This window comes from Peromyscus californicus, unplaced genomic scaffold, assembly GCF_007827085.1.
Source record: "Peromyscus californicus insignis strain IS unplaced genomic scaffold, ASM782708v3 Scaffold_6__1_contigs__length_162567912, whole genome shotgun sequence".
Classification (NCBI taxonomy): Eukaryota; Metazoa; Chordata; class Mammalia; order Rodentia; family Cricetidae; genus Peromyscus; species Peromyscus californicus.
In genome coordinates, this window is record NW_026294584.1 from 1,224,523 (window position 1) to 1,251,962 (window position 27,440).

General features: G+C 40.2%; 1 protein-coding gene and 1 pseudogene across 9 annotated transcripts in view; one reads left to right on the top strand and one right to left on the bottom strand.

Annotated features, from left to right (window-relative positions):
- Nucleotides 1-27,440, bottom strand: part of Lhfpl3 (LHFPL tetraspan subfamily member 3) — a 634,521-nt gene that overhangs the window by 294,117 nt on the left and 312,964 nt on the right. The gene's annotated exons all lie outside the window — the stretch shown is intronic.
- LOC128099894 (40S ribosomal protein S6-like) lies at nt 15,838-16,566 on the top strand (annotated as a pseudogene).

The following is a 27,440-nucleotide window of genomic DNA, read 5'->3' on the forward strand; positions in this document are numbered from 1 at the left end:
TGGCATGGGCCTGGAGATTGCATTTCTAGCAAGCTCCCAGGTGAATACTGTGCTGTAGGTTCATAGACAATGCTTTGAAGAACAAAGGCTCACAGAAGGGAGGTCTCTTGTCCAAAGGTGTACAACTGGTAAAAATAGGGGTGGTAATCTCTACTTTTTTTGACTGCTATTCAAAAAAGCAAAACGAATATGAGAAGAAGGAGATGGGAAACATGGCTGCCTACGTGAGGCATTTTCCATAGCTACTTAGGCTGCTGTTAATGATGTTTGTCAATTATATAGTCTGTTATGATTTTAAGGCCTGTCTATAACTATTCATTTGTTAATCTACCAATTTTTCTTAGAGTGATAACTACCACTGTCTGTGCATTATGGTCCAGTTAATTGTATACAGTGTCTCCAGAACCTCTCAATAACTGATGGCAGAATCTGGATTAAACTCAAGATGCTTGAGATAATGCACAAGGGATACAGACACATTTGAGGATCTAAATCAGGACCCCATGTCCGAGGTCTGGTCTGTGTATACCCTAGTGCCGTGTCTCTAAGGCTAGAAGAATGATGTTTATTAGAAAATATATGTGGGAAGAAAGCCCTTAGTTAGAGATGTGTTTTAGGCAATTTATTTGCTTTCTAAGTCTCAATATCTTTATTTATAAAGTGAGAATGACAAAGTCCTGGGAGGATCACATTTGATAATGTATTGTTCATCATCCCTCCTCTCTCTCCCCCATCCTGCCCTCCCTCCCACAATCCCCTTTCTGTCTGTTGTACTTGGGTTTGGTGCGTGGCTTTGTGCTCACCCCATTGCTTTCCTTCTTGCCTGTGACTCGAAAGGCAACATTTAGCTTTAGACATGATGGGTTTGAGAAGGCGATTGGTCATCTCAGTGGCATGTTGATCCAACACTACACACGTCTGGATCAGGTAGAGCCCTAGGCTCCAGGTAAAAATATGAACTTCGCTGAATTGCATGAGACACTTTGGGAAAGTATAAGGGTAAGAGTTATTTTACACAGATGCCTGTGTTTGTTAGCACAAATACAAGTACCCACTATCATAGTCTCTGGCCCTTTTCTTAAGAAATGAGACATATTTGAGTTTTCTTGAGCTTTCATTCATGAAGAATCTTGTAGAAATCTTAGAATATATTTTTCTTAGGGGGAAAATAGGAATCAGACAATATTATGACTCTGGTATGACAAACCTCAGAACATCTGGAAGAAATACATATAGCTCAGATCTGAGGTTTGGCTACAAATCTCAGAATGTAAGTTCTTTGCAGATTCAAAGTATACCTTAGGCTCTTATGTCATAATGTAACCAAGACTGATCCATCAAGACAGTGAACAACTGAACTGGTACTTTACTCAGTGCTGTGACTGGTTTGTTTGGCTCATGCTTTGAGGATCTATTGTGGTGGGAAGGTATAGCAGCAGGAGCATCTCTTGACTGTGGTCGCAAGAACATGAGGCTTCTTGCTCATATCTGGGAGAACTGGGAAGCAGAAAGAAGGAGAATGCTCACACTCAGCAGGCTTTCTCTTTTTTTATTTAGTCTGGGCATCCAGCCCATAGGATGGTGCCATCTGCATTAAAGGTGAGTACACACACACACACACACACACACACACACACACACATTTCTAAATATTTACATACAATCTGCTCAGTCTGTATAATGTTACTTATATGTATGTTTTCAGAGCTGACTATTTGGTCTTTGATAACCATTTGGTGTGCTATTCCATGGGGAAGACTATTTCTCCTCCTCTCAGTATTCCTTAGTTGCCTGAGTTTTTGTCTAGGGTGAAGGCCTCTAGAGTTTCCCCTTCCACTTTAGAATGTCTATTGATGTCCCCCTGTCCAGGTCATGTGTGGTAGAGAGGCCCATATATTGACATCACGTTTTCTGTAGTCCGAAGGAACTGAGTCTTCTTGCTAACAGTGACATTGGAAATGCTCAGGTTCTGCCTATGGATGATCACAGTATTGACTGACTGAAAGCCTGACTAAGGGCTCAGGCGAGGCCTGAGTGAGCACCACTTGATTAAGCTACTCTGGGATCTTCACTGTTGTTGCTTGAATACAAAGTGTCCTTTACAGCTCCAGAAGAGGTCATTAGATCTCCTGGAGCTGGAGTTACAGATGTTGTTAGCTGTGTTGGGAGCAGAACCTGGGTCTTCTGCCAGAGCACTAATTGCCCTTCACCACTGAGCTATCTCTCCAGCCCTAAAATGTCCGGTTTGGTGTTAGATGTCTAAATTGGACAAGATCTAGAGCATTGGTCCCACTGGACTTTGACTCCTTACCTGACTCCTAAGAGAAGCTAGTTTATTTCCAAACTTTAGTGTGTGGACTTTCCACTGTGTAGACTTCAGAGATGCATGTAATTTAGGTATTAGCAAAACTCCTGTGGTGATATTTTATTTGTGCTGAAATATGATATTTTATTTGTATGTTAATAAATAAAGTTTGCCTGGAGATAAGAGGTCATAGCCAGCTATAAAGAGAAGTCAGGCAGTGATAGCACACACCCTTACTCTCATCACACGGCAGGCAGAGTCTCTGTGTGTTCAAGGACACAGCCGAGTGTGGTGACACATGTCTTTAATCCCAGTACCAACCATAGAGACCTGGAGGTCTGTATAGACAGACAGTGACGAGGAAGTAAGGTGGCTGGGTTGAGTCAATGAGCAGGCAGAACAGGAAGGCAATAAAGATGCAGGTCAGACAGGAAGAGGCTCTCTTGGGAAGTTATGGTGAGGTGGTGAGCTAAGGTTAGTTGGCAGCTGTTGCTCTGATCTCTATGGCTTGCACCCTTGTATTTGGCTCTGTGTTTCTTATTTAATAAGACTGTTTAGAAATTCATCTACAAACTCCCACTCTAGAGTGTAGACTTTTCTTAGTTTACGTATTTGACTGTTATCATTTTTTAATTTTCTAATTATAGAACTTTTTCTAACCTTTGTATGAAAAGAATTCTGGATAGGGTGAATGCTCCCTAATACTACAGACAAGATTCTGATGTGTCAAGTAAGTGACTAGCACACTTTCCAAATGTTACTTTTATTTTATTTGCTGTTTGTTTTTCTAGAGAGAGTCTTGCTATGTAAGACTTTAACTCACCTGGTGGTGGTGGCGCACGCCTTTAATCCCAGCACTCGGGAGGCAGAGGCAGGTGGATCTCTGTGAGTTTGAGGCCAGCCTGGTGTAAAAGTGAGTTCCAGGAAAGGCGCAAAACTACACAGAAAAACCCTGTCTTGAAAAACCAAAAAAAAAAAAAAAATAAAAAATAAAACAAAAAACAAAAAAAACCCCTTTAACTCTTGTCTGTCTCTCAAGTAGTGAGATTACCGACATAAGACATTATGCTCAGTTCTAAGGTTGCTTTTTATTAGCAATGCATGAGTGATAATGAGTAGAGTGACAGGATGAACTGCCCTGGAGTGGCCACTTAAAATGAACAGAAAAATGTTTCCTTTCCTGGTCCCTATACTGCAGCTTGTGCTTTAAAAGCTGTTTTTCTCCAGGTCAAATTTAATATATTTAAGAGCTTTAAAAAGTACATACTCTCTTTTCTTCACTAGAAAAAAAAGACACAATTCTTAATTCTTTTTAACCAGGATTATTAGGTTTTATAGCACTTAAGATAATATATCTATTATACTCTAATGGGAGAATAATGTTTCAGAAATAATGAAATTATGGCAGAAGCATTTAGACATAATTATATAGCCAGAATAAAATTTTCAATTAGGCTTTCATTATATTGCAATTAACTCTTCATTTGAACACTAACATTAGTGTGGCTAGTTTTACTTGTTTCTTGCCTTGTAAAAATTGTACTTTTTTCTTTTTTGTTCATATTAGTCTGAGGAGGTGCCTGGAAGATTAAATTAAAATATTGGTGAGTTTGAAAACATGAACAGAATGTAAAAGAAAACATATTTCAAATTACTCTATTAATTTTGTGTTGTGTGAATTATCTGTTGCTGTTTGGGAGGCAGAGGCAGGTAGATCTCTGTGAGTTCCAGGCCAACTTGGTCTAGAGAACAAGTTCCAGGACAGCCAGGACTGTTACACAGAGAAACCTCATCTGAAAAAAAAAAAAAACAAAAAACAAAAAAACAGAAACAAGTCTTCATTGGTTAAAGCACTTATAGTCACATGGATGGGCTCCTGCATGAACATGGTACACAGAAACTCATGCAGGCACACACACATCACATAAAAATAGCAAATAAATAAATCTTCGAAAACAAAACCCAGATTCGCTCATTCTTTTCTCTATGCTCCAGGCCAATTCACTACAGAAAACCAATGTCCAGTGTAGTAGACAGTTGTGTCTGTCTGCCCATGTGGCTCCATAAATTTAAATCAATAGGTTAAAATCACCTTCTCCATAAACAAAGAAGCTTGTTCACCCAATATCATTTTTGTCACAGGCATCTAAGTTTGTGCTGGCCTTAAAAAACAAAAGGAATTTTTATTCTTGTTCATTAGGAAAAAAACAAACCATTTCTTAGCTGAACTAGTCACACTGCACATACTCAATAGGCATGTGGGGTGGTAGTTAGGCTCTGGACAGCACAGATATAGACTATTTTCCTCACTGCAGAGCAATCTAACAGACAACACTACCCTAAATGTTGCTTTTGTGTCCTCTTTGCATAACATCTCTAGCCTTCTCTGTAATTGCTCCATATGCAAATGTAATTAATAAATATATGGTAGTCAAATCAGAACAGAACACATTATATGCATGTGTTAAATTCTCAATCAATAAAAATTCAGAACAATCAAATCTAATAAACTTAAAATCAAGAGCACACCAGCACCCGATTGGACTAAGAGGTGAGTCTTTATCCTCATACCCAAACACCCGCTCCCCTACACCACCACCCATTGCAGTCCCAGTTTGAGGCCAGTTGGCAGGCAGACCTCCTGCTGACAGGTCAGACTACCACCACCTACCACGTGCTAAGACTGCAGCTACTCCCTGAGACAGAGCACACTAGCACCAATTGGACTAAGAGCTGCTCCCTGAGACAAACAGTCCATCAGCATCGACTAGACCAAGAGCTCCCACTGGACCAAGAGTATCGATCAGACCAAGAGAGGCTCCCTCAGACACAGACACTGGTTGCACCAAGTGGAAAAAGAGATGGGTAGATGACAGTGGAAAAATACAGTTAACAACATGAAAACCAATATGGCTCCATCAGAACTTACATCCGTAAGACCTGAACATCCCAACAGAGAAGAAACAGAAGATATTGACCATAAAAATGACTTTTAGAAGATATTAGAGATCTTAAAAGAGGAAATGAAAAATTCCCTTAAAGAAATCAAGGAAAGATCAAACAAAAAATGGGAAGAAATCAGTAAATCCCTTGAAAGCCAAGAGAAAGCAATTAAACAAGTGAGGGAAGCAGTTCAAGACTAGAAAACTGAAATCATGACAATAAAGAAGACATAAACTGAGGGAATGCTAGAAGTAGAAAATCTGAGTAAATGAACATGAACTACAGATGCAAGTATAACCAACAGAATGCAAGAGATGGAAGAGCGGATCTCTGGTGTTGAAGATACGGCAGAGGAAATAGATTCATCAGTCAAAGAAAACACTAAAGCCAACAAAGTCATGACCCAAAATGCCCAGGAAATTTGGGACACCATGAAAAGACCAAACTTAGGGATAGAAGAAGGAGAAGAATGCCAATTCAAAGGCACAGAAAATATATTCAACAAAATAATAGAAGAAAACTTTCCCAACCTAAGGAAGGAAATGCCTATAAAGATACAAGAAGGTTACAGAACACCAAATAGACTGGATCAAAAAAAAAAGTCTAGTCATGGATCTCTGCATCCAGATCCCTCAGTAGTTGGATGAGGTTTCTAGCACAACAATTAGGGTGTTTGGCCATCCCATCACCAGAGTAGGTCAGTTCGGGCTGTCTCTCGACCATTGCCGGCAGTCTGTTGTGTGGGTATCTTTGTGGATTTCTGTGGGCCTCTCTAGCACTTTGCTTCTTCCTGTTCTCATGTGGTCTTCATTTACCATGGTCTCCTATTCCTTGTTCTCCCTAGGCCCTGGGTGGATCTCTGGGAGTCCAATTAACGAGAATGAGGAGGGTTTATATGAGTGAGAATTGTTGAGACCAAGGTTGGATAAAGCACAGGGACAAATAGCCAAATGAATGGAAACACATGAACTATGAACCAATGGCTGAGGGGTCCACACTGGATCAGGCCCTCCGAATGGGTGAGACAGTTGATTGGCTTGATCTGTTTGGGAGGCATCCAGGCAGTGGGACCAGATCTTGTGCTCATTGCATGAGTTGGCTGTTTGAAACCTGGGGCCTATGCAGGATTGTTTGGCTTGGCCTGGGAGGAGGGTACTAGACCTACCTGGACTGAGTCTACCAGGTTGACCTCAGTCTGTGGGGAAGGCTTTACCCTGGAGGAGATGGGAATGGGGGGGGGGGCGTTGGGGGGAAGGTGAGGGGGACGGGAGGGGGGAGAACAAGGGAATCCGTGACTGATATGTAGAACTGAATTATATTGCAAAATAAATTAAAATAAATTAAAAAAAAATTTTATACACCAAAAAAAAAAAAAGTCCCCTCACCACATAATAATCAAACCATTAAACATACAGAATAAAGAAACATTATTAAGAGCTGCAAAGAGAAAAGGCCAAGTAACATATGAAGGCAGACCCATAAGAATAACACCTGACTTCTCAATGGAGACTCTGAAAGCCAGAAGGTCCTGGACATATGCTATGCAGACATTAAGAGACTATGAATGCCAACCCAAACTATTATATCCAGCAAAACTCTCAATCAACACAAATGGAGTAAACAAAATACTCCATGATAAAACCAGGTTCAAACAATATCTCTCCACAAATCCAGCCCTACAGAAAGCACTAGATGGAAAAATCCAACCCAAGGAAGTTAGATACACCCATGAAAACACAGGCAATAGATAGTCCCACACCAACAAATACCAAAGAAGGGAAACATACAACACTACCACCAAAAATAACAGGAATTAATGATAACTAGTCATTAATATCCTTTAATATCAATGGTCTCAATTCACCTATAAAAAGACACAGGCTAACAGAATGAATATGAAAACAAGATCCATCCATTTGCTACATACAAGAAACATACCTAAAGTTTAAAGACAGACACTACCTCAGAATAAAAGGCTGGGAAAAGACTTTCCAATCAAATGGATTTAAGAAGCAAGCTGGTGTAGCTATCCTAATATCCAATAAAATAGACTTCAAACTAAATCAAAAGAGATCGGGAAGGACATTACATATTTATCACAGGGAAAATCAGACAAGATGAAGCCTCAATTCTGAATATTTATGTCCCAAATACAAGGGCACCTACATTCGAAAAAGAAACATTACTAAAGCTTAAATCACACATCAAACCCCACTAGTAGTGGGAGACTTCAACACCCCACTCTCACCAATGGACAGGTCTGCCAGACAGAAACTCAACAGAGAAATAAGAGAACTAACAGACATTATGACTCAAATAGACTTAATATATATCTACAGAATAGTCCACCTTAACACAAAAGACTATCCCTTCTTTTCAGCACCCCATGGAACCTTCTTCAAAACTGACCACATCCTGGTCACAAAGCAAATCTCAACAGATACAAAAAATTGAAATAACCTCCTGTATCTTATTGGACCACCATGGCTGAAAGTTAGATTTCAACAACAACAAAAATTACAGAAAGCCTACAATCTCATGGAAACTGAATAGTGCCCAATTGAACCACCAATGGGCCAAGGAAGAAATAAAGAAAGAAATTAAATATTTCCTAGAATTCAATGAAAATGAATGTACAACATACCCAAACGTATGGGATACCATGAAAGCAGTGCTAAGAGGGAAATTCATAGCTCTAAATGCCCACATAAAGAAGTTTGAGAAATCTCACACTAGTGACTTAACAGCACAACTGAAAGCTCTAGAACAAGAAGAAGCAAACTCACCCAGGAGAAACAGACACCAAGAAATAATCAAACCGAGGGCTGAAATCAATAAAATAGAAACAAAGAGAACAATACAAAGAATCAATAAAACAAAGAATTGGTTCTTTGAGAAAACCAACAAGATAGGCAAGCCCTTATCCAAATTAACCAAAAGGCAGAAAGAGCATCCAAATTAATAAAATCAGGAATGAAAAGGGAGACATAACAACAGACAATGAGGAAATCCAGAGAATCATCAGGTCATACTTCAAAAACCTGTACTCCACAAAATTGGAAAATTTGAAAGAAATGGACGATTTTCTGGATAGGTAACCGATACCTAAATTAAATCAAGACCAGATAAACTATTTAAACAGACCATCAACCCCTAAGGAAATAGAAACGGTCATTAAAAGTTTCCCAACCAAAAAAAGCCCAGGACCAGATGGTTTCAGCGCAGAATTCTACCAGATTTTCAAAGAAGAGCTAATACCAATACTCTTCAAATTACTCCACACAATAAAAACAGAAGGAACATTACCAAATTCTTTTTATGAGGCTACAGTTACCCTGATACCCAAACCACACAAAGATGCAAAGAAAGAGAATTACAGACCGATCTCCCTCATGAACATTGATGCAAAAATACTCAATAAAATACTGGCTAACTGAATCCAGGAACACATCAAAAAAAATTATTCACCATGACCAAGTAGGCTTCATCCCAGGGATGCAAGGATGGTTCAACATACGAAAATCTGTCAATGTAATACACTATAAACTGAAAGGAAAAAAAACCACATGATCATCTCATTGGATGCCGAAAAAGCCTTTGACAAAATCTAACACCCATTCAGGATAAAGGTTCTAGAAAGATCAGGAAAACAAAGAACATACCTAAACATAATGAAGGCAATTTACAGCAAGCTGGCTTAAATGGAGAGAAACTCAAAGATAAAATCAGGAACAAGACAAGGCTGTCCACTCTCCCCATACTTATTCAATATAGTACTTGAAGTTCTGGCTAGAGCAATAAGACAACAAAGGGAGATCAAGGGGATACAAATTGGAAAGGAAGAAGTCAAACTTTCACTATTTGCAGACAATATGGTAGTATACATAAGTGACCCCAAAAATTCTACCAGGAAACTCCTATAGCTGATAAACTCCTTCAGTAAGATGTCAGGATACAAGATTAACTCAAAAAAATCAGTAGCCCTCCTATATACAAATGATAGATGGGCTGAGAAAGAAATCAGAGAAACATCACCCTTTACAATAGCCACAAATAATATAAAATACCTTGGGGTAACTCCAACTAAGCAAGTGAAAGACCTGTATGATAAGAACTTCAAGTCTCTGAAGAAAGAAATTGAAGAAGATAACAGAAAATGGAAAGATCTCCCATGCTCATGAATAGGTAGAATTAACATAGTAAAAATGGCAATCTTACCAAAAGCAATCTACAGATTCAATGCAATCCCCATCAAAATCCTAATACAGACTTGGAAAGAACAACACTTAACTTTATATGGAAAAACAAAAAACCTAGGATAGCTAAAAGAATCCTGTATAATAAAGCAACCTCTGGAGGCATTATGATCCCTGATCTCAAGCTTTACTATAGAGCTATAGTAGTAAAAACAGCTTGGTACTGGCATAAAAACTGACATGCGGACCAATGGAATCGAATTGAAGACCCTGACATTAATCCGCACACCTATGAAAATAAGATTTTCGACAAAGAAGCCAAAACTGTACCATGGAAAAAAGAAAGCATCTTCAACAAATGGTGCTGGCATAACTGGATGTCAACATGCAGAAGACTTCAAATAGATCCATATCTCTTCCCACTCACAAAACTCAAGTCCAAGTGGATCAAAGACCTCAACACAAATCCAGTTACACTGAACTTGATAGAAGAGAAAGTAGGAAGTAGTCTGGAACACACTGGCACAGGAGACCACTTCCTAAATATAACACAAGTAGCACAGACACTGAGAGTGACAATTAATAAATAGGACCACCTGAAACTGAGAAGCTTTTGTAGAGCAAAGACATGGTCAATAAGACCAAACAACAGCCTACAGAATGGGAAAAGATCTTCACCAACCCCACATCTGACAGAGGGCTGATCTCCAAAATACATAAAGAACTCAAAAAGCTAAACATCAAAATACTGAACAATCTAATTGAAAAATTGGCTACAGAGCTTAACAGAGAATTCTCAACAGAAGAATCTCAAATGGCTAAAAGGAATTCTCAACATCCTTAGCCATCAGGGAAATGCAGATCAAAACAACTCTGAAATACCATCTTACACCTGTCAGAATGGCTAAGATCAAAAACACTGAAGACAACTTATATTGGAGAGGATGTGGAGCAAGGGGAACACTCCTCCACTGTAGGTGAGAATGCAAAGTTGTACAGTCACTCTGGAAATCAGTATGGCGGTTTCTCAGAAAATTGGGAATAAGTCTTCCTCAAGACCGAGCTATACCACTCTTGGGCATATACCCAAGGAATGCTCAATGTTACTACAAGGACACATGCTCAACTATGTTCATCTCAGCATTATTCGTAATAGCAAGAACCTGGAAACAACATAGATGCCCTTCAACTGAAGAATGGATAAAGAAAATGTGGCACATATACACAATGGAGTACTACTCAGCATTAAAAAAACAATGATATCATGAAATTTGCAGGCAAATGGATGGAACTAGAAAATATCATCTTGAGTGAGGTAACCCAGACTCAGAAGGACAAACATAGTATGTACTCACTCATAAGTGGATACTAGATGTGAGGGAAGGGATGGCCAGACTGCAACCCACAGCTCCAGAGGGGCTAGCTAACAGGGAAAGACCCTAGGAGGGACACATGGATGATCCTGCAAAGGAGAAGTGGATGAGATCTACATGAGCAGACTGGGTGTGTGTGGGGTGGCTGTAGCATGAATCTTAAAAGTTCTTATTAATAAAATCAAACCTGGAGCCAGATATTGGGGTGAACGCTGGAAGATCAGAGAAGCAGAACAAGCCACAGCTTCCTCACCTCACCAATTCCTCAGCTGATCCTGTTTCCTCAGGATCTGGAAAGCCTCTAAGTTCTCATCCAAATGGATCTCAGCTGAACTGCTGCTAAAAGCCGAAAAGCTTAACCAGGCCCTAGTTCCTTGTCCTCATGCCTTAAATACCTTTCTGCTTCCTGCCATCACTTCCTGGCATTAAAGGCTCTTGTTACCACGCCTGGCTGTTTCCAGTGTGGCTTTGAACTCACAGAGATCCAGACAGATCTCTGCCTCTTGAATGCTAGCATTAAAGGCATGAGTGCCACCATTTTCTGGCTGCTATATCTAGTGGCTGTTCTGTTCTCTGACCCCAGATAAATTTATTAGGGTGCACAATATTTTTGGGGAACACAATATCACCACAGGTGGCAGAGGGCGAGGAGTGGGGGAGGAGAACATAGGGAAATGGGAGGGTCAAGCTGGAACAGGGACAGGGTGGGAGGGCAGGGAGGAAGATACTATGATAGATAAGGACATCATGGGAATAGGAAGAGGCATGGTGCTGGGGAGGCTCTCAGGAATCCACAAGGATGACCCCACCTTGGTCTGCTGGCAGTGGTCCAGAGGGTGCCTGGACTGGTCTACTCTGGTGACCAGTCTAGCGAATAACCTAGCTGTTATCATAGAGCCTTTGTCCAGTGACTGATGGAGGCAGATACAGAGATCCACAGCCAGGCACCAGGCTGAGCTCTGGAATCTAATTGATGAGAGAGAGGAGAGATACTGCAGGCGGGGGAGGTCGTGATCATGATGGGAGGACATGTAGAGATGACCGGCCACACTAGTGTAAGCCCATGAACTGTGGAACCCCCATGGGACTGGACTAGGCCCTCTGGATATGGAAGACGGTTGTTTGGATCAAACTGTTTGGGGGGCACCCAGGCAGGGGCATCGGCATCTGTCCCTGGTGCATGGGCAGGCTTCTGGGAATCTGGTGCCTGTTGTGTTACACCTTGCACAGCCTTGGTGCAGTGGGAAGGGGCTTGGACCTGCCTAGGCTCAGTGTGCTGGGCTCTGCTGACTCCCCATGGGAGACCTTGATTTGGGGGTTGTGGGATTGCGGGGTGGCTTGGGAGAGAGTGCTGGGAGGTGGGAGGAGGTAGGAGGGAGGAGGGGGGACCTCTGGGTGGTATGTGGAGTGAGTAGAAAATTTCTTAATAAAGAAAAATGAAAAAAAAACCCTTAAAATCATTTATCTTTTCTCATCAAGACATGGGTATGGCATTTTGGCTCCTTTTATCCCAGTCTATATTCTAGGCATATGTAAATAGAGATGAGTCACACAGTCTCATTGTATTAGAACATTTTTATGCCACTGAATCTGTGATACTGCTTTTAACTGCTATGTATTATTTTATCATAAGACATTCTAGTGTTATTTAGGCAATTTTATATTGACTATGTTGTGTGAAACTTCAATTGATATTATAATATTATTCTAGGTAAATTTGTCCTCTTCTGTAATTGATTCTCCCAGAATCAGAATTTTTAATCAAACTAGAATTTGACTGCTAGGGTCTAAGAAATTGCCACTTTACAGGATTTTAATACAAATTCATACATTCACCCAGAAAACTCATATGTTTATAAAACATCAGCATGGTTTCAGAAAAACTATTTTTCTATCTCATCAACTCTGAAATTGTTTTTGTCCATTTCTGGATTCTATGCCATTTTGATATACATTTATTAATAAATGAGGATAAATATTCCAAATCCTTACCAGTGGCATTTCTATGAGGTTTTGTTTGACCTAATATAGCTGTCAGATGATTTTGTAAAAGACCAGGCATGCTTGATAAAATATTTTATATGAGAAAAGAATGTGTGCATCCCATCCACATCACACAAGACAGCCACTGCTGAAACTTTTCATTCCAAATTCATCCTTACAGTTGGTTGAATACTTAAATTTTATGTTTTAGTTATTTGGAGGCCAAATAACTTTAAATTATGTGTATATGTATATGTCTGTGTGTGAGTGTGTGCATGTGAGCGTAGGTGCCTGTGAAGGCCAGAAGAGGGTGTCAGATCCCCTGAAGCTGGACTTACAGCTGGTTGTGACTACCTGCTGTGGGGGCTGGGAACTGAACTTGGGTCTCTGAAAGAGTAGCAGGTGCTTTTAACTACTGAGTCATCTTTCCAGCTCCTAAACGTGCAGGTTTTAAAGTAAACTAGAGGCTGCAATTTTAAAGTAGACTAGAGGCTGCAATTTTCTGACTTCACATTTGCTCAAGTTTATAGGCTTTTACTGAAGTGCTAAAATGCCTTAGGGAGTTTTCAGTTATTCATGGACCAGGGACATTAGCCCTTTGTTTAAAGTTTTTCTTTTGATCTCGGTCTTTGTCTTTAGATTGATCATGTAGTAAAAACACTTCCTAAGCATACGTGACTAAAGGAACACAAAGCACTGGAGCAAATAATGAAGCCATGCACCTGTTGTCTGTCTGCACAAAATGTTACTCTTCCATGGTTTTTTCCACTGATCCTGCTCATCTGTTGGACTCTCGGTGTTACAGCAGTAGCCAGGCTCAGACTCAGTGTTTCCTTTCTCTTTGTATTCACCACTTGGCAAAGATGATCTCTTATTCCAGGCTTTAAAAACATTCATAGCCCAGAGACTTCTCATGCCTACCTGAAGTCCTTCCCCTTACACTTAGCTCCAGACTCTCATATTCAATCGCTTTGGAGGCGTTCCTCAAGTGTAACATATCTATGAGCAAATTTCTAACGTTTTTCTCTCTCTAACCACTTAGTTTTCCTAAACCTGAAAATCATTCATCTGCCCGAGCTAAAAAGGAAAAAGTCAAAACCCAGGTGTTATTTCACTTCTCTTTTCCACTTTCTGCTTTGGATCCTTTAGCAGTATTTGTATAATCCACCTGTAAAACTAAAATCTGATGACTTCTTTCCACCTTCTCTGTTATCACTGGTCCAAGCTGCTGCAATATCTCACTGTGGCAATTGCCTCCTAACTGCCTTCTCTTATTTAGCTTTTGCTACCTCCATTAGTTTTCCACGCAGCAAATGGAATGGCGATCCTCATAAACTTTAAGCCATGTTTTGTCTGTCCTCCACTCAAAAAACAGTAAAGCTACACATCTCTTTCACAGTAAAGGCAGAAACCCCAGAGTGGCAGGGCAGAACTGATTACTCTGTTGTCCCGACTCACTGGCCACTGCTCTCCCATCTTTCCACTCTGCTCTAGTGACTCCTGCTTTGAAAATGATGCTCCAGAGTCAGCCATGGGACATTTCAACTTGCTGTTGCTTATTAAAACCTCTCTTTCGCCGGGCGGTGGTGGCGCACGCCTTTAATCCCAGCACTCGGGAGGCAGAGGCAGGCGGATCTCTGTGAGTTCGAGGCCAGCCTGGACTACCAAGTGAGTTCCAGGAAAGGCGCAAAGCTACACAGCGAAACCCTGCCTCGAAAAAACCAAAAAAAAAAAAAAAAACCTCTCTTTCAATACTACCTGGTATGTATTGCTGCTTTCTTTCTTTCAAATGCCACCTAAGAAGAGAAGTGCACAGCCCACCCCCAGGCCTCTTTCTATTATGCTCAATTATTCTCCAAGGTATATCACCATCTGACACATTATCTATTTAACCTTTAAAATTTGTTCTTCATCTGATTTTCATATCAAATATTTCCCCTATTCTTCTGTCTGCCATGATATCCCATGGCACAGAGGAGGTCTCTGATGTATATTTGGTGTTTGCATAGTGAATACTTTTGTACGTCTTCTCCTGTGGACGTCTCAAATCAGCTACTCTCTTCCCTTTTCAGCTTTCAAGGTTTCTTCTCAATGGCTTATAGGACTGGTTTATATTTTGAACATGTTAATTTGTTGCTGGAAATGGCTATAGTAAGGATTTAAAAATGTCCATGTCTTAAAGGTCCTTGGGCTGGTGATATTGGAGGTGTTGAACTTTAAGAGGTCTCAGGGTCACTGAGGACATTCTCTGAAGGGGTCTGTGGACCTTGGCCTCATTCTTGTTCTCCCTCTATTTTTTAATTACCTATTTGAGAGTTTCATATAACATTTTTGATCATATTCACTTGTGGTGGTATTGTGTTCCCCAAAATATTGTGTACCCTAATAAACTTATCTGGGGTTAGAGAACAGAAAAGCCACTAAATACTTAGGATAGGCAGTGGTAGCACACACCTTTAATCCTAGCATTCCAGAGGCAGAAATCCATGTGTTCAAGGATACAGCCAAGCATGGTGACTCACGCCTTTAATCCCAGGGAGTGGTGGTAGAAAGCAGAAAGGTATATAAGGCGTGAGGACCAGAAACTAGAAGCATTTGGCCTGTCAGCATTTGGCTGGTTAAGCTTTTAGGTTTTGAGCAGCACAGTTCAGTTGAGTGCCATTTGGATATGAGGACACAGAGGCTTCCAGTCTGAAGAAAACAAGATCAGCTGAGAAGTTGGCCAGATGAGGTTAGCTGTGGCTTGTTCTGGTTCTCTGATCTTCCATTGTTCACCCCAATACTTGGCCCGGATTTGTTTTTATTAATAAGACTCTCTAAGATTCATGCTATATTTACTCCCTTCCCTCAACTCTAGATCTACCCCTTTCTCTAGCCACCCAACTTTGTGTTCTTTAAAAATTAATACACACACACACACACACACACACAAACATGTATAAAAACATATACATAATTGAGAGCGCTATGTGACTTGGGTTAAGTGGAAGTCAGGTCTCTTTTTTGTGGCACCTTCTAGGCAGTTGGCTGTGTCAATATGAAGCTGAATATCTCCTTTCCTGCCACAGGCTATCAGAAACCCATTGAAGGGTACAATGAGTGCAAGCTTCAAACGTTCTATGAGAGGCGCTGCTGATGCTCTGGGTGAAGAGTGCAAGGGTTATGTGGTCCAAATCAGTGGTGGGAATGACAAACAAGGTTTTCCCATGAATCGAGGCATTTTGACCCATGGCAGAGTATGCCTGCTGTTGAGTAAGTGGCATTCTTGTTATAGACCAAGGAGAACGGGAGAGAGGAAGTGCAAGTCTGTTCAAGGATGCATCGTGGATGCTAATTCCAGTGTTCTTAACTTGGTTATTGTAAAAAAAAAAAAGGAGAGAAGGATATTCCTGGACTGATACTACTGTGCCTCATTGGTTGGGACCTAAAATAGCTAGCAGAATCTGGAAAGCTTTTTAATCTCTCTAAAGAAGATGATGTCTGCCAATACGTGGTCAGAATGCCATTAAACAAAGAAGGTAAGAAGCCCAGGACCAAAGCACCCAAGATTCAGAGTCTTGTTACTCTACGTGTCCTGCAACACAAACACCATCATATTGCTCTAAAGAATCAGCGAACAAAGAAAAACAAGGAGGAGGCTTCAGAATATGCTAAACTTTTGGTCAAGAGAATGAAGGAAGCCAAAGAAAAGCACCAGGAACAGATCACCAAGAGACATAGGCTGTCCTTTGTGAGAGTTTTTACTTCTGAGTCCAGTCAAAAATAAGTCTTTAAGGGTAACAAATAAATGATCATACCTTAAAAAAATATACATATATTTTTTGGGATTGTAATCTAATTACATCATTTCTCCCTTCCCTTTTCACCTTACAAAACCTTCATTGTTACCCCCTTCACTTTGATCTCTCTTAAATTTATAGACTCTTTTTCATAAATTGTCATTACACACACATGTGCACACACACACACACACACACACACACACACACACACACATATATATATATATATATATATATATATATATATATATATATATATATATAACTTTCTCAATTGTATAATGTTACTTGTAATTATGTGGTTTTAGGGTTGACCCAACTGATGTGCTATTCCCTAGGGAAGACCAATTCTTCTGCTCTTAACATTCCATTGTTGCCTGTAGTTCTTTGGAACCAGTTTCCATATGCTTATTTCAAAAGGTCCTTAGTGTTATTTGTGCTTCCCTATACCCCTCTTCTACTCTTCCCACCCCAGTTCAGCCCGTCTTTTCTCATTATTCCCTTACACCAGTGCATCCAGTCTCATCTCCCTTGAAAGCCCCTCCTGACAGCCCTGAGTGAGTTCCTGACCTCTGTGGGTGTTCCAAAGGCCATCTCTCTTGTTTTTGCTCTCTGGCACATGCTGTAGACAGGATGGCTCTGTTGCACACTTCTCCATGACAATGCTTTCCCACAGGCCTAAAGCAATCACATCAGCTGATCATCAACTAGAATACCCAACACCATAAACCAGAATAAAACTTCTCTCTTTATAAGTTTATCTCAGGTATTTGTATACTGACAGAAAACTTACTTACATAGAAACATTTTTCTAATTTTCTAAGAGCCATTTCATGCATAAGACTGTATAAAATCAATGACCCTCCAAAAAGGGTAGGTGAGAACACATAGCAGAGACCCTTTCAAGTTATCTTGTATTTAATATTCTAGTTTTGGAACTTCTTAAGTCAAATGAAAACTTCACATCATGTGTGGCTAAGTCATCCTGGATTTGTATATAAAATCTTTTCTATTTTTCTACAGTGTTAAAATTGTTTTTTATTCAAATTTTCTTTATGATATTCTCTGTAGTTTGGAGACACTAAAATTTCATGTAGTCATTTTTCACCATAGTTTAACTCTTGACTTTTAGGCTGCAACAAATCACTTTGCCATGTCAAACTGAATCAAATAACTACATTTTTTTTTTTTTTAAGAAACGTTTTTAAAATTTTGAGCTTGAAAAAGAAATACACTGTCTGGGATCTCATTTGCTGTGTGGTGTGATTGACAGTGAGACTGGTATGTGAGAACTGACCAGACCAAGTGGAGAAGCCAGGGATTTCAGAACATACAATTGCTTCTGGAATGACAGAATGTATTCTGAGCTTTTCCTAAAGTGCACTGACAGTGTCCTAGTATCTGTTGTTGGGCTCTCCTGTCCTTGAAAAGCCTCAACTGCAAGAAGGTCTGGCTGAAAACTGAGCACTTGCAGTCTGTCTCCTTCCCAGAGACCGCAATAGCTGCTAAAGTCTTCTTCAACAACCCAGTTTCTTCATTTCTTAGATGGGACAGGCAGTAATGTTTGGTGGACTGTAGTGGGTAGCTACTCCAGCTTTGACCTGGAAGTACTACCCTTAGTGAGGTTTCTGGTAACTGCCATGCCTACCTATGACCCACCCCTGGGGCGGGGCTGAGATGGGAGCCCTTTAGACCTGAGATCAGACTTGCTGGCCCTCTTGGTTCCTGATGATACTGGGTTCTGGATGGTAGACCAAGCAGAGTTCTTCAGAGAACCCTGCTGGACTACACCTCACCTCCTCCGGATCCTGTAACCAACCCCTTCACTGGCTGTAAGTTACCCCAAAATAAACCTCCTTTTTAACTACGTGGAGTTGCCTTGTTAATCCCCACAATAGTGTACTAGACATGCAGAGGAACTGAGAGCCACAGAGACAGTTCTAACATAGATGGGCTACAGGTGCGACACTTTTTTGTCACTCTCTGGGACAGTGGAAGCTCTAACTTCAAAACACAAATATTTGTCTTTATCATTTTCTTGAAGTTTGAAGCTTTTGATACCACTTGACAATGGTCTAGCTTTAACCTGTAAGACCCACAGCTTTTTATGGGCAATGTCTTCTAGCTCATATGGCAGTTGCAGTCTCTAACAGATAATCACTGGATTGTTTCCTGGAGTGTGCTCTCTTTGTTCCATGTGTGATGCCCGTTTCCCCAAAGAAAAACCAAAGCTCCCCTTCCCATCCAATATACATTGCTTTTGAAAAACATCAGAAAACCTCACATCTGGCTTTACTGAGCTCAGATTTCATGCAGTGCATATGGCAAAGGGTAGAGATGGGTAGTAACCACTAGCCAGAAGGTTCCCTGCATGCTGCCTTTGATTACAAGGGTCTCTGATCATGCACCAGCCATTTCAAGCATAAGACTGTGTAAAGTCCATGGCCCTTCAAAAGTGTTAGACGAGAACACACGGCAGAGACAAAAGCAAGTTATCTTATATTTAAAATTCTAACTTTGGAACTTCTTAAGTCAAACAAAAACTTCATGAATGTGTAGCTAAGGTACTCTGCTCTTGTGTATAAAATCTTTCCTAAAGTTAAAAAATATGATTTACATTTGACTTCAAAGCATTCCTAGCCTTTTAAACTATAAAGCCTCATTTGAAGGGCAAGCTGTGAACTCACAAGGGGTCTGTTGGCTAGCTTAATGAGATTCATACATGAATATAAATTAATCAGTAAGAGAGCAATAGCTGAAAAGGTTAAGTGGGGAGCAATTTTACAGATGAGAATAGGTGAGAAGTGACATGTTTTCTGGATTTTTTTAAAATTTTTTTATTCATTTTTCCATACCAATCACAGATCCCCATCATGTTTTGTTTTTGACTAGGCAGAGAAAAAGATGCAGGAATCCCAAGAGTGTGGTTGCTCTCAATAGCAGGGAACATGCAACAGTTTTTATACGCATTTATGAAGCCAGGGACAGGGTGATGGTGGGGGGAACGGTGCAGGGGAAAGAAAACTGAACAAACTCCATGAGAGTTGAGGGTGATTGACAAGGTGTCCACATGCGCCATGACTACACTAAGCTGTGCTCAGGCCCAAGATGCATAACTCCACTTGACTGAAAGGACAAGAGTGAGTCACTGGCACTGGGGCTAAGTGTCTGGCAGAGTCACCGTCTTACAATGCTAATTCCCTCATCATCAAGACAAAGGAGAGGAGCCTGAGTGTCTTTGCCACTTTCTAGAAGGTAACCTTGAAGAGATTAGTCATTGCTCTCAGCCTTGGCTTCTTGTCACTCTTCAGTCACTTATCACTCACTCAAGCTTTCATTAAATACCTTCACTGTCTTAGGGGCAGAGAATACAAACAGGAAGTAGGATATGAACTCAAGAGCTGCCCCATCTATCTATAGACCCTCTCTAGCAGTTGAGTTATAAAATAAGATGGTTATTGTAACTAGAGCAGAGCACTTGTGTGAGCTAAGATCATTTATCCCAGAATAAAATAAAAAATAGCATGATGCTGATGAGTTGGAGGGATACAGCTGTGAAAAACCAAACTGTCCACCCACCACCTCATACATTCCATGCTTACCGCTGAGCTGAATATTACTGCATACACCCTAGATTAAGTTATTCCCTGGAATTTTTCATAAGCAACTACTGCACTCCCAAAAGAAGCTGGAAATTAAAGTCAAAAATTTAAATGATATTAAAAGTAAACTTTTTCCTACTTTCTTGCACAAACAACTCTTGTACATGTCCATTATAATCTATTAAGGTAATGGGAGGAAATAAAAATTACTATAAATAAAATATGGCACCAATGCCAGAAGAGAAGGAGAAATGCAAACCTCGATTTACCACATAAATTATAAACTAGTATAATAATGTCTTGGTGGATCATTAGAAACACAGTAACGACTAGAGAAAGGCTGTTCCCGTCCTGAGTCCCTGCAGATCCTGAGTGAACTAGGGCTGCTCATACTTTTCTCTTTCAGAGAGGAAAACCGAGGCTGAGATGGGAAGTTTAAAAAACTGATTGGTGGTTAGTATGGCTAGTGCTGGAGCCAGATTTTGATGTCAGTATATGACCATATAGTGGAAAGGTATACACAGTAAAAATACTTCCATAAGTTGTAAACTGTTATCCTTAGCTGTGGTGATAAGTTCAATGTTGTGCACTAAATGAATAACAGACGTTAACTATTCAAGCTGTTGACTCAATTATGGAGGCCTTACAGGAAGATAAGTTAATCAGGCCACAGGTTCATCACTCAGATGATTTTGATCCTACTGGGGCAGCTAATCTAAATTACAGGCATAAATACCCAGGGGGATAGAAGTGGCTGCTGGGATATGAGCCTTGAAAAGTCAAATCTATAAAGTGACAGCAATGGCCCATGACATGTGATATTTAATACAGGCAGTGAGCGTGAAAGTGATTTGCAATGACAAGAATGTGGACATAGCCACCATGGAACACCTTATGTGCCTTTATGTAACAGGTACCATACAAGCCAATTAGGAAACCCCCCTCTTGAAAAGGATAATTATGGGAGGGGATCTGTCACAGCAAATTTGCACCTGTATAAAGGTTCCATCAGAAACTATTTCAATGCTTCGAATCAGATTTGTAAAGGCAAAGCAAGGAAAACCTGCCATAAGTTTGTGGTTTGTGTTTAAGGGAGAACTCTGAGCAGGGCATTAGCAGTTTGGAGCAATCACAACATGACACAGAGGCAGGAAGTCTTCCCTGCTAGTTAAGAGAAAAAGTCAGATAAACAGATCCGTTCTTCCCTCATTCATAGTCCACGGGAGGCAGGTCATTCTTTTCTCACATATCTAAAGAAATTCAGCTTTGAGTAGAGATAAGACACGTGTAAATCATTACAGAAAAGTCTCACCTCATGCCAAACAAGCTATGACCAAAGCGTATGTGTGAACTGGTTGTATGCAGTCACAGCTCTTGTTGCCTTAGACACAGCTCCAGTCTTAATACAATAGTTTTGTAGTCATCCAAAACAGGATTTACATACATGGAAGATTCAGTCACTGAGCAAATTACTTACAATTTCTTGATTTTTTTAAAAAATGAAAAGTCTCAATATTGTAGTTTTAATTGAATGAAACTAATACTAGGCTCTGCTTTTTAGTCCGAGACATATTTTTCTTTTCTCCTGCAGGAAGCACTTTAGTCAGAAAAACACTTCAGTGTGATCTTCAGTCTTTGGACCCACCTGCTGAGTAGTCTAGAGAAAACTGTATAGAAGAGCCAATCGGTAATTATAAATACACAAACCACTGCTGTGGTAGTTTGAATGAGAAATGCCTCTCAAGGGTCCACATATTGAACACTTGGTTCCCAGTCAGTGTTGCTGTGTGTAGAGGTTATGGACCCTCTAGGAGATGGAATCTTGCTGGAGGAACGTTGTCACTGGAAGCGGGCTTTGAGGTTTTGTAGCTTGGCTCCACTTTATGCTATCTCTCTCTGCTTTTTCTGAGTAGATAAATGTGATCTCTGCTTCCTAACGCCCAGGTCGTCCAGCCTGCAGCCACTCCTTCACTGCTGAGATAGTAGGCAAAATAAACTATTTTTTCCTTAAAGTTGCTTTTGATCATGGTATTTTATCACAGTAACTAATAATACCTTTTATTTCATACTACATTCATAGATTAATAACAATCTTTCAATTAAAACCAGAAAACTAGTGATTAAGTCCTAAAATATGGTATTGCTGTTAAGAAATCTGGAAGTCAGTGTGCATTCCTCTTATAGGACCATTGGTATGGATGTGATATTTCTGTGGCTGAGATATCTAAATGTCTGTGTTTCTCTCCCATGATGTAGAGCTGTGTTGGGAAGTGACTTTCCATCTACATGCTACATTTCATAGGAACCAGTGCATAAAGATAGAGCCATGAGATGCATAAACACTTTGCAGGCAAGATGGTCTCAGTAGAGAGAGTGTTTATATCTCTTCTCATGTTCTAAAGAGGAGTCAAAGACCGAAGGGCAGGAGTCAGCAAACCATAGCATGTGGGTGGAACACAGCAAGCTACTTGTTCTGTAAATAGTTTTACTGGAACAAACCATGCTCTGTCATTGTCTTTGGCTGCCTTCTGGGTTAGGGCTACAGACTTGAGAAGCTGTTTATCCAGTCCCTACAGTCAAACTCTTTATAGTGACTTAAAGAAAGGAGTGAGTAAAGTTACTATGGGTACCTAACTGGCTAATGTCCCAGGACAGTAAAAATATGACTTTTTGGTTGTCTTTTCTATGGTACACATTTTTTTCTATTGGTACTGGATAAAATTCATTGCAATATTATCACACTAGAATGATTTTTATCATGCTCAATCTTCTGAATGCCTGTATCTGCCTCTAGTCTACAGTAAATAGCAAGTCACACCAAAGAGTGTACACCTAGAGAATAGATAACCCCAGAGGAGATCTTCTGGCTCTATGTCCATCATTACTGAAAACACACAAAATAAAGTCTTTTGTGTATTTTAAAATTTGGATGCTCTTATGAATACAGTGAATGAAAGTGGTGTGAATAACTGAATACTGAGCACCCATCTCCAGTGACCTTTGCTCACACAGGCCTAACTCCAGAATACTGGTGTTCTGTAACAGTAGATGTATTTGTTTTTGTAATATATAAGATCTCAGATTTTTAGCTTTCAGGTTGTTGTTTCTGCATGCGGCATGTACTTAGAAGAAAAGATTCTGAATATTTTCACCATACAGAAATGATATTTAAGGAGATAGATATGCTAAAACTAATTTAAAGCCACTTATAATGAAAACATGGCAAATATCACATGATCACTAATATGTATAATATAATTTTTATGTCTTATGTATTGGTTAAAATAAATTCAGTTTTAATTAAAATAGCACACACACTTTTTCTGTGTTGTTTCCTAAACTTTCCCACATGGTTACCTGGACAATTTGGCATATATCCCAACCTCATCAGGCCTCTTGATGGTGATGCTGCTAGCAGAGAATCTAACTTCAGAATGTATGGCCATGTTTCATTCGTGATAAGCAGATTGGATCAACGCTGAGTGACAGGTGAGTGAACAGTGGTCCTTCTCAAGGTGGGGCATTGCAGACAACTCTGGGCTTGGTGTTTAGCTGGGTACCTCTAGAAGAATGCTTAGTTCTTCCTAGGTTTGAATGCTACCATGTACTACCCATTGATGCTGGGGGACAGGGGCTCTCATTCCTGCATTTGCTATTGTAGATTTTTGTAGGATTTTGTTTTGTTTTGTTTGTTTAGATGTATGAATGGGTCTTATCTACAGTGTGTAGTTAAAATAACTGTTTTAAGAACTGTACAAAGAATTTCAGGTTCTAACTTACGTGGACTCTAAATGAATTTACCTAGAAATGCAAGATTAACTAGTAAACTTTCAAGTTCTTGAATTTGGTCAAAGTTACTACTTGATTTTCTGTTCTGCAATTAGCTTTAGTAGAACTAGAATTCAAACAAATACTATGTTATAATATCAATCATGGTTAAGTTAGAGAGGTTATTGATCTTAATTAAACCGAAATGAAGAGAAAAGCGTTTTTAAGCAGCAATGGCTATGACAGTTGAGATAACTGTGAGACTATCAGTTCTGAAAGTCTATAGTCTTTCTGGAAAATTATATATTTTGTTTGATTCAAAATGTTAAAAATCAGTTATTTAATAGCAACCACACATAGATTTTTGCCATTAAGTTATGCTGAGCCAATATTTGGGAGGATCCTTTCCCCAAATTCACAAAGTGTGAATTAAAAGACCACAAACTCGGGACACCCATTTCCTCTTTGTAAGATAGTCCAACGTACTTGCATTTGTTCTCTCTTTGCATTGTCCATTAGACAACGTTCTACCAAGTGCCTAGACATTGCTCTGAGTATTTCATATGTGACACACGGCACAAAAATAACTCAGAAGATAAGCTGCCTGAATTCAACTCTAGGTACTTCATTTATTAGCTATGTAAACTTCTAAATGTTATCAAAAATCTTTGTGCCCTGAGTTCATCTGGAAAATAGAAATTAACAATAGCAGCATCTATATCATGTCCTTGGGAGAATTAACTAAAATAATCTTTGAAAAACACCTGGACCCATGAAAGGCACACCAAGTAGTAATAGATGTCAACAATTATCATCTGTAAGAAGCTTCAGTTTGAGCACACTATCAGAACTACACACACAGCTGTGATCTGCTCTCAAGGTGTCTTTTATGTTAAGGACACCAACTACTGTTCTGTGTCCTCATCTCAAAGTAACACAGGAGTATCTTTTTCTCCTCTCTCAACAAGGTAAATTGAGACAAGAGTCAGGGATTAGGTACTTTCTCTTCTGATTTCATTGTCTGTAGTTCACAGGAGAAGCATACAGAAAGGGTGGTCAGTATTCTTCTCATTTTGTCCAAAGTGAGTCAGGGCATTTTGCTGCAATATTGACACTGCACTTATTTAAGAAAATGCATTCCCACTACTTTGGTTCAGTTGTCTCTGTATGTTTCTCCATCATGATCTTGATGCCTCTTGCTCCTAGAATCCCTCTTCTCTCTCTTTGACTGGACTCCTGGAGCTTGGCCTGGTGCTTGGCTTTGTGTCTCTGCATCTGCTTCCATCAGTTACTGGATGGAGGCTCTATGATGACAGTTAGTGTGTTCACCAATCTAATTACCAGAGTAGGCCAGTTCAGGCACCCTCTCCACTATTTCTAGTAGTCTAAGGTGGGGTCATCCTTGTGTATTCCTGGGAACTTCCCTAGCACCCTGTTTCTCCATGTTCCCTTGATGTCTCCCTCTATCATGGTATCTCTTTCCTTGCTCTCCCACTCTGTCCCTGTTCCAGCCCAACCATCCCATTCCCTTATGTTCTCATCCCCTATCCCATACCCTCCATTGACCCCCTCACCCCCAGTTTGCTCATGGAGATCTCATCTATTTCCCCTTTCCAGGGCAATCCCTGCGTTCCTCTTAGGGTCTTCCTTGTTAGTTAGCTTCTCTGGAGCTGTGGGTTGTAGTCTGGTTATCCTTTGCTTTATATCTAGTACCTACTTATGAGTGAGTACATACCATGTTTGTCTTTCTGAGTCTGGGTTACCTCACTCAGGATGATATTTTCTAGTTCCATCCATTCGCCTAAAGATTTCATGATGTCTTTTTTTTTTCCTGCTGAGTAGTACTCCATTGTGTATATGTGCCACATTTTTTTTATCCATTCTTCAGTTGAGGGGCATCTAGGTTGTTTCCAGGTTCTGGCTATTATGAATAATGCTGCTATGAACTAGTGGGAACTCATGAACTGTGTGGACCAATATCTGTGAAGCCTCTATGGGACTGGACTAGGCCCTCTGCATAGGTAAGACAGGTGTTTAGCTTGACTTGCTTAAGGGGCCCCTGGCAATGGTCTCAGGATCCATTCCTGCTGTATTAGTGGGCTTTTTAGAGGCCAGTGCCTATGGTGGGACACCTTACACAGTCTTGGTTGAGGGGGAGGGGCTTGGACCTGCCTCAACTGAATGTACCAGGCTCTGCTGATTCCCCATGGAAGTCCTTGCCTTGGAAGAGGTGGAAATGGGGGGTGGGTTGTGGGGGGAAGACTGGGCGGCTGGAGGAGGGAGGAGAGGGGCACCTGTGGTTGGTATGTAAAATGAACAGAAAATTTTTTAATAATAAAAAAAGAGAAAAAAAAAAGAAAGTGCCTCTAAAAAGAATATACTTGAGTGGGAGAGTAGGGCAGCCACGTTCCTACCCCTCAGAAAAGAGGAACAGAGTAAAGGTGTATAATGGAGTACTTGGGAAATCATTTGACTTTTGCATTATGCAAAACGAAGTGAATGTGGATGCCCAAATGGCTATATTGTGAGGCCAAATGTAGCAGTTTTTGAAAAAAAAAAATGTTATGCAAATGTGTTTATCAGGTGACAGGAACCAATGAGGTTTCTCTGTGTAGTTCCCAACCACATCAGCTGCCATTACCTCCTCACAAGAACCTAAATTTCCTTTGACATCATCTTACTGCCACTGAACCACAGGCTCGAAAACCTCATGGACCATTTCTGCAGCCCATGCCGAGCCTTCCTAAAACCAGTGCTCACACAATCTGCTACTGAAGCACACTGTCCACCAGGAAAAACAACTGTCACTAATAGAAGATGTATCCATGACCACACAGCTAGCAAGCAACAGTCCAAGTCTTAAGATCCAGGCTACCTGAGCTTCTCTTCTTAGTATACTGTGCATATGTGTGTGGTATCTGCTTTAGAGAAAATGGTCTGGTGTAATGAAAAGAGGAGCAGAGTAAAGGTATATGCTGGAGTACTTGGGAAACCATTTGACTTCTGCTTTATGCAAAATGAGATGACTATGGATGTCCAAAGGGCTATGTTGTGAGGCTAGCTGTAGCAGTTTTTGGAAAAAATAAAAAAAAAAAAAACCTATGCAAACATGTTTATAAATAGAACCTTCAGGGCAAAGATAAAACTCTTCAAGGATGATTTTATTGACATTGACTAATGAGTAACTTATTCCTTCACACACAACAGAAGGTGAACAGGAAGTCCACACTGCAGTGTTTGTACAGCAACTTTCTAAACCACTCCAACCCACAAATCATGTACCTTCTGCTAAATTTGTATCTAGTTGATAGAAATAGACAACTTGGCATAGTACAAACAGGCAGTACTGCATGACTAATAACCTCCCAATCCTGGTGAAGGGAAAAACTCATTATTTCTTCAAGCCAAGATTGATTCAGAAAGGATCTCAGCCAGGAATCAGAGATGGAGAGGTAGGCTGGTTGTGCTAACAAAGCAGATGGTGACCT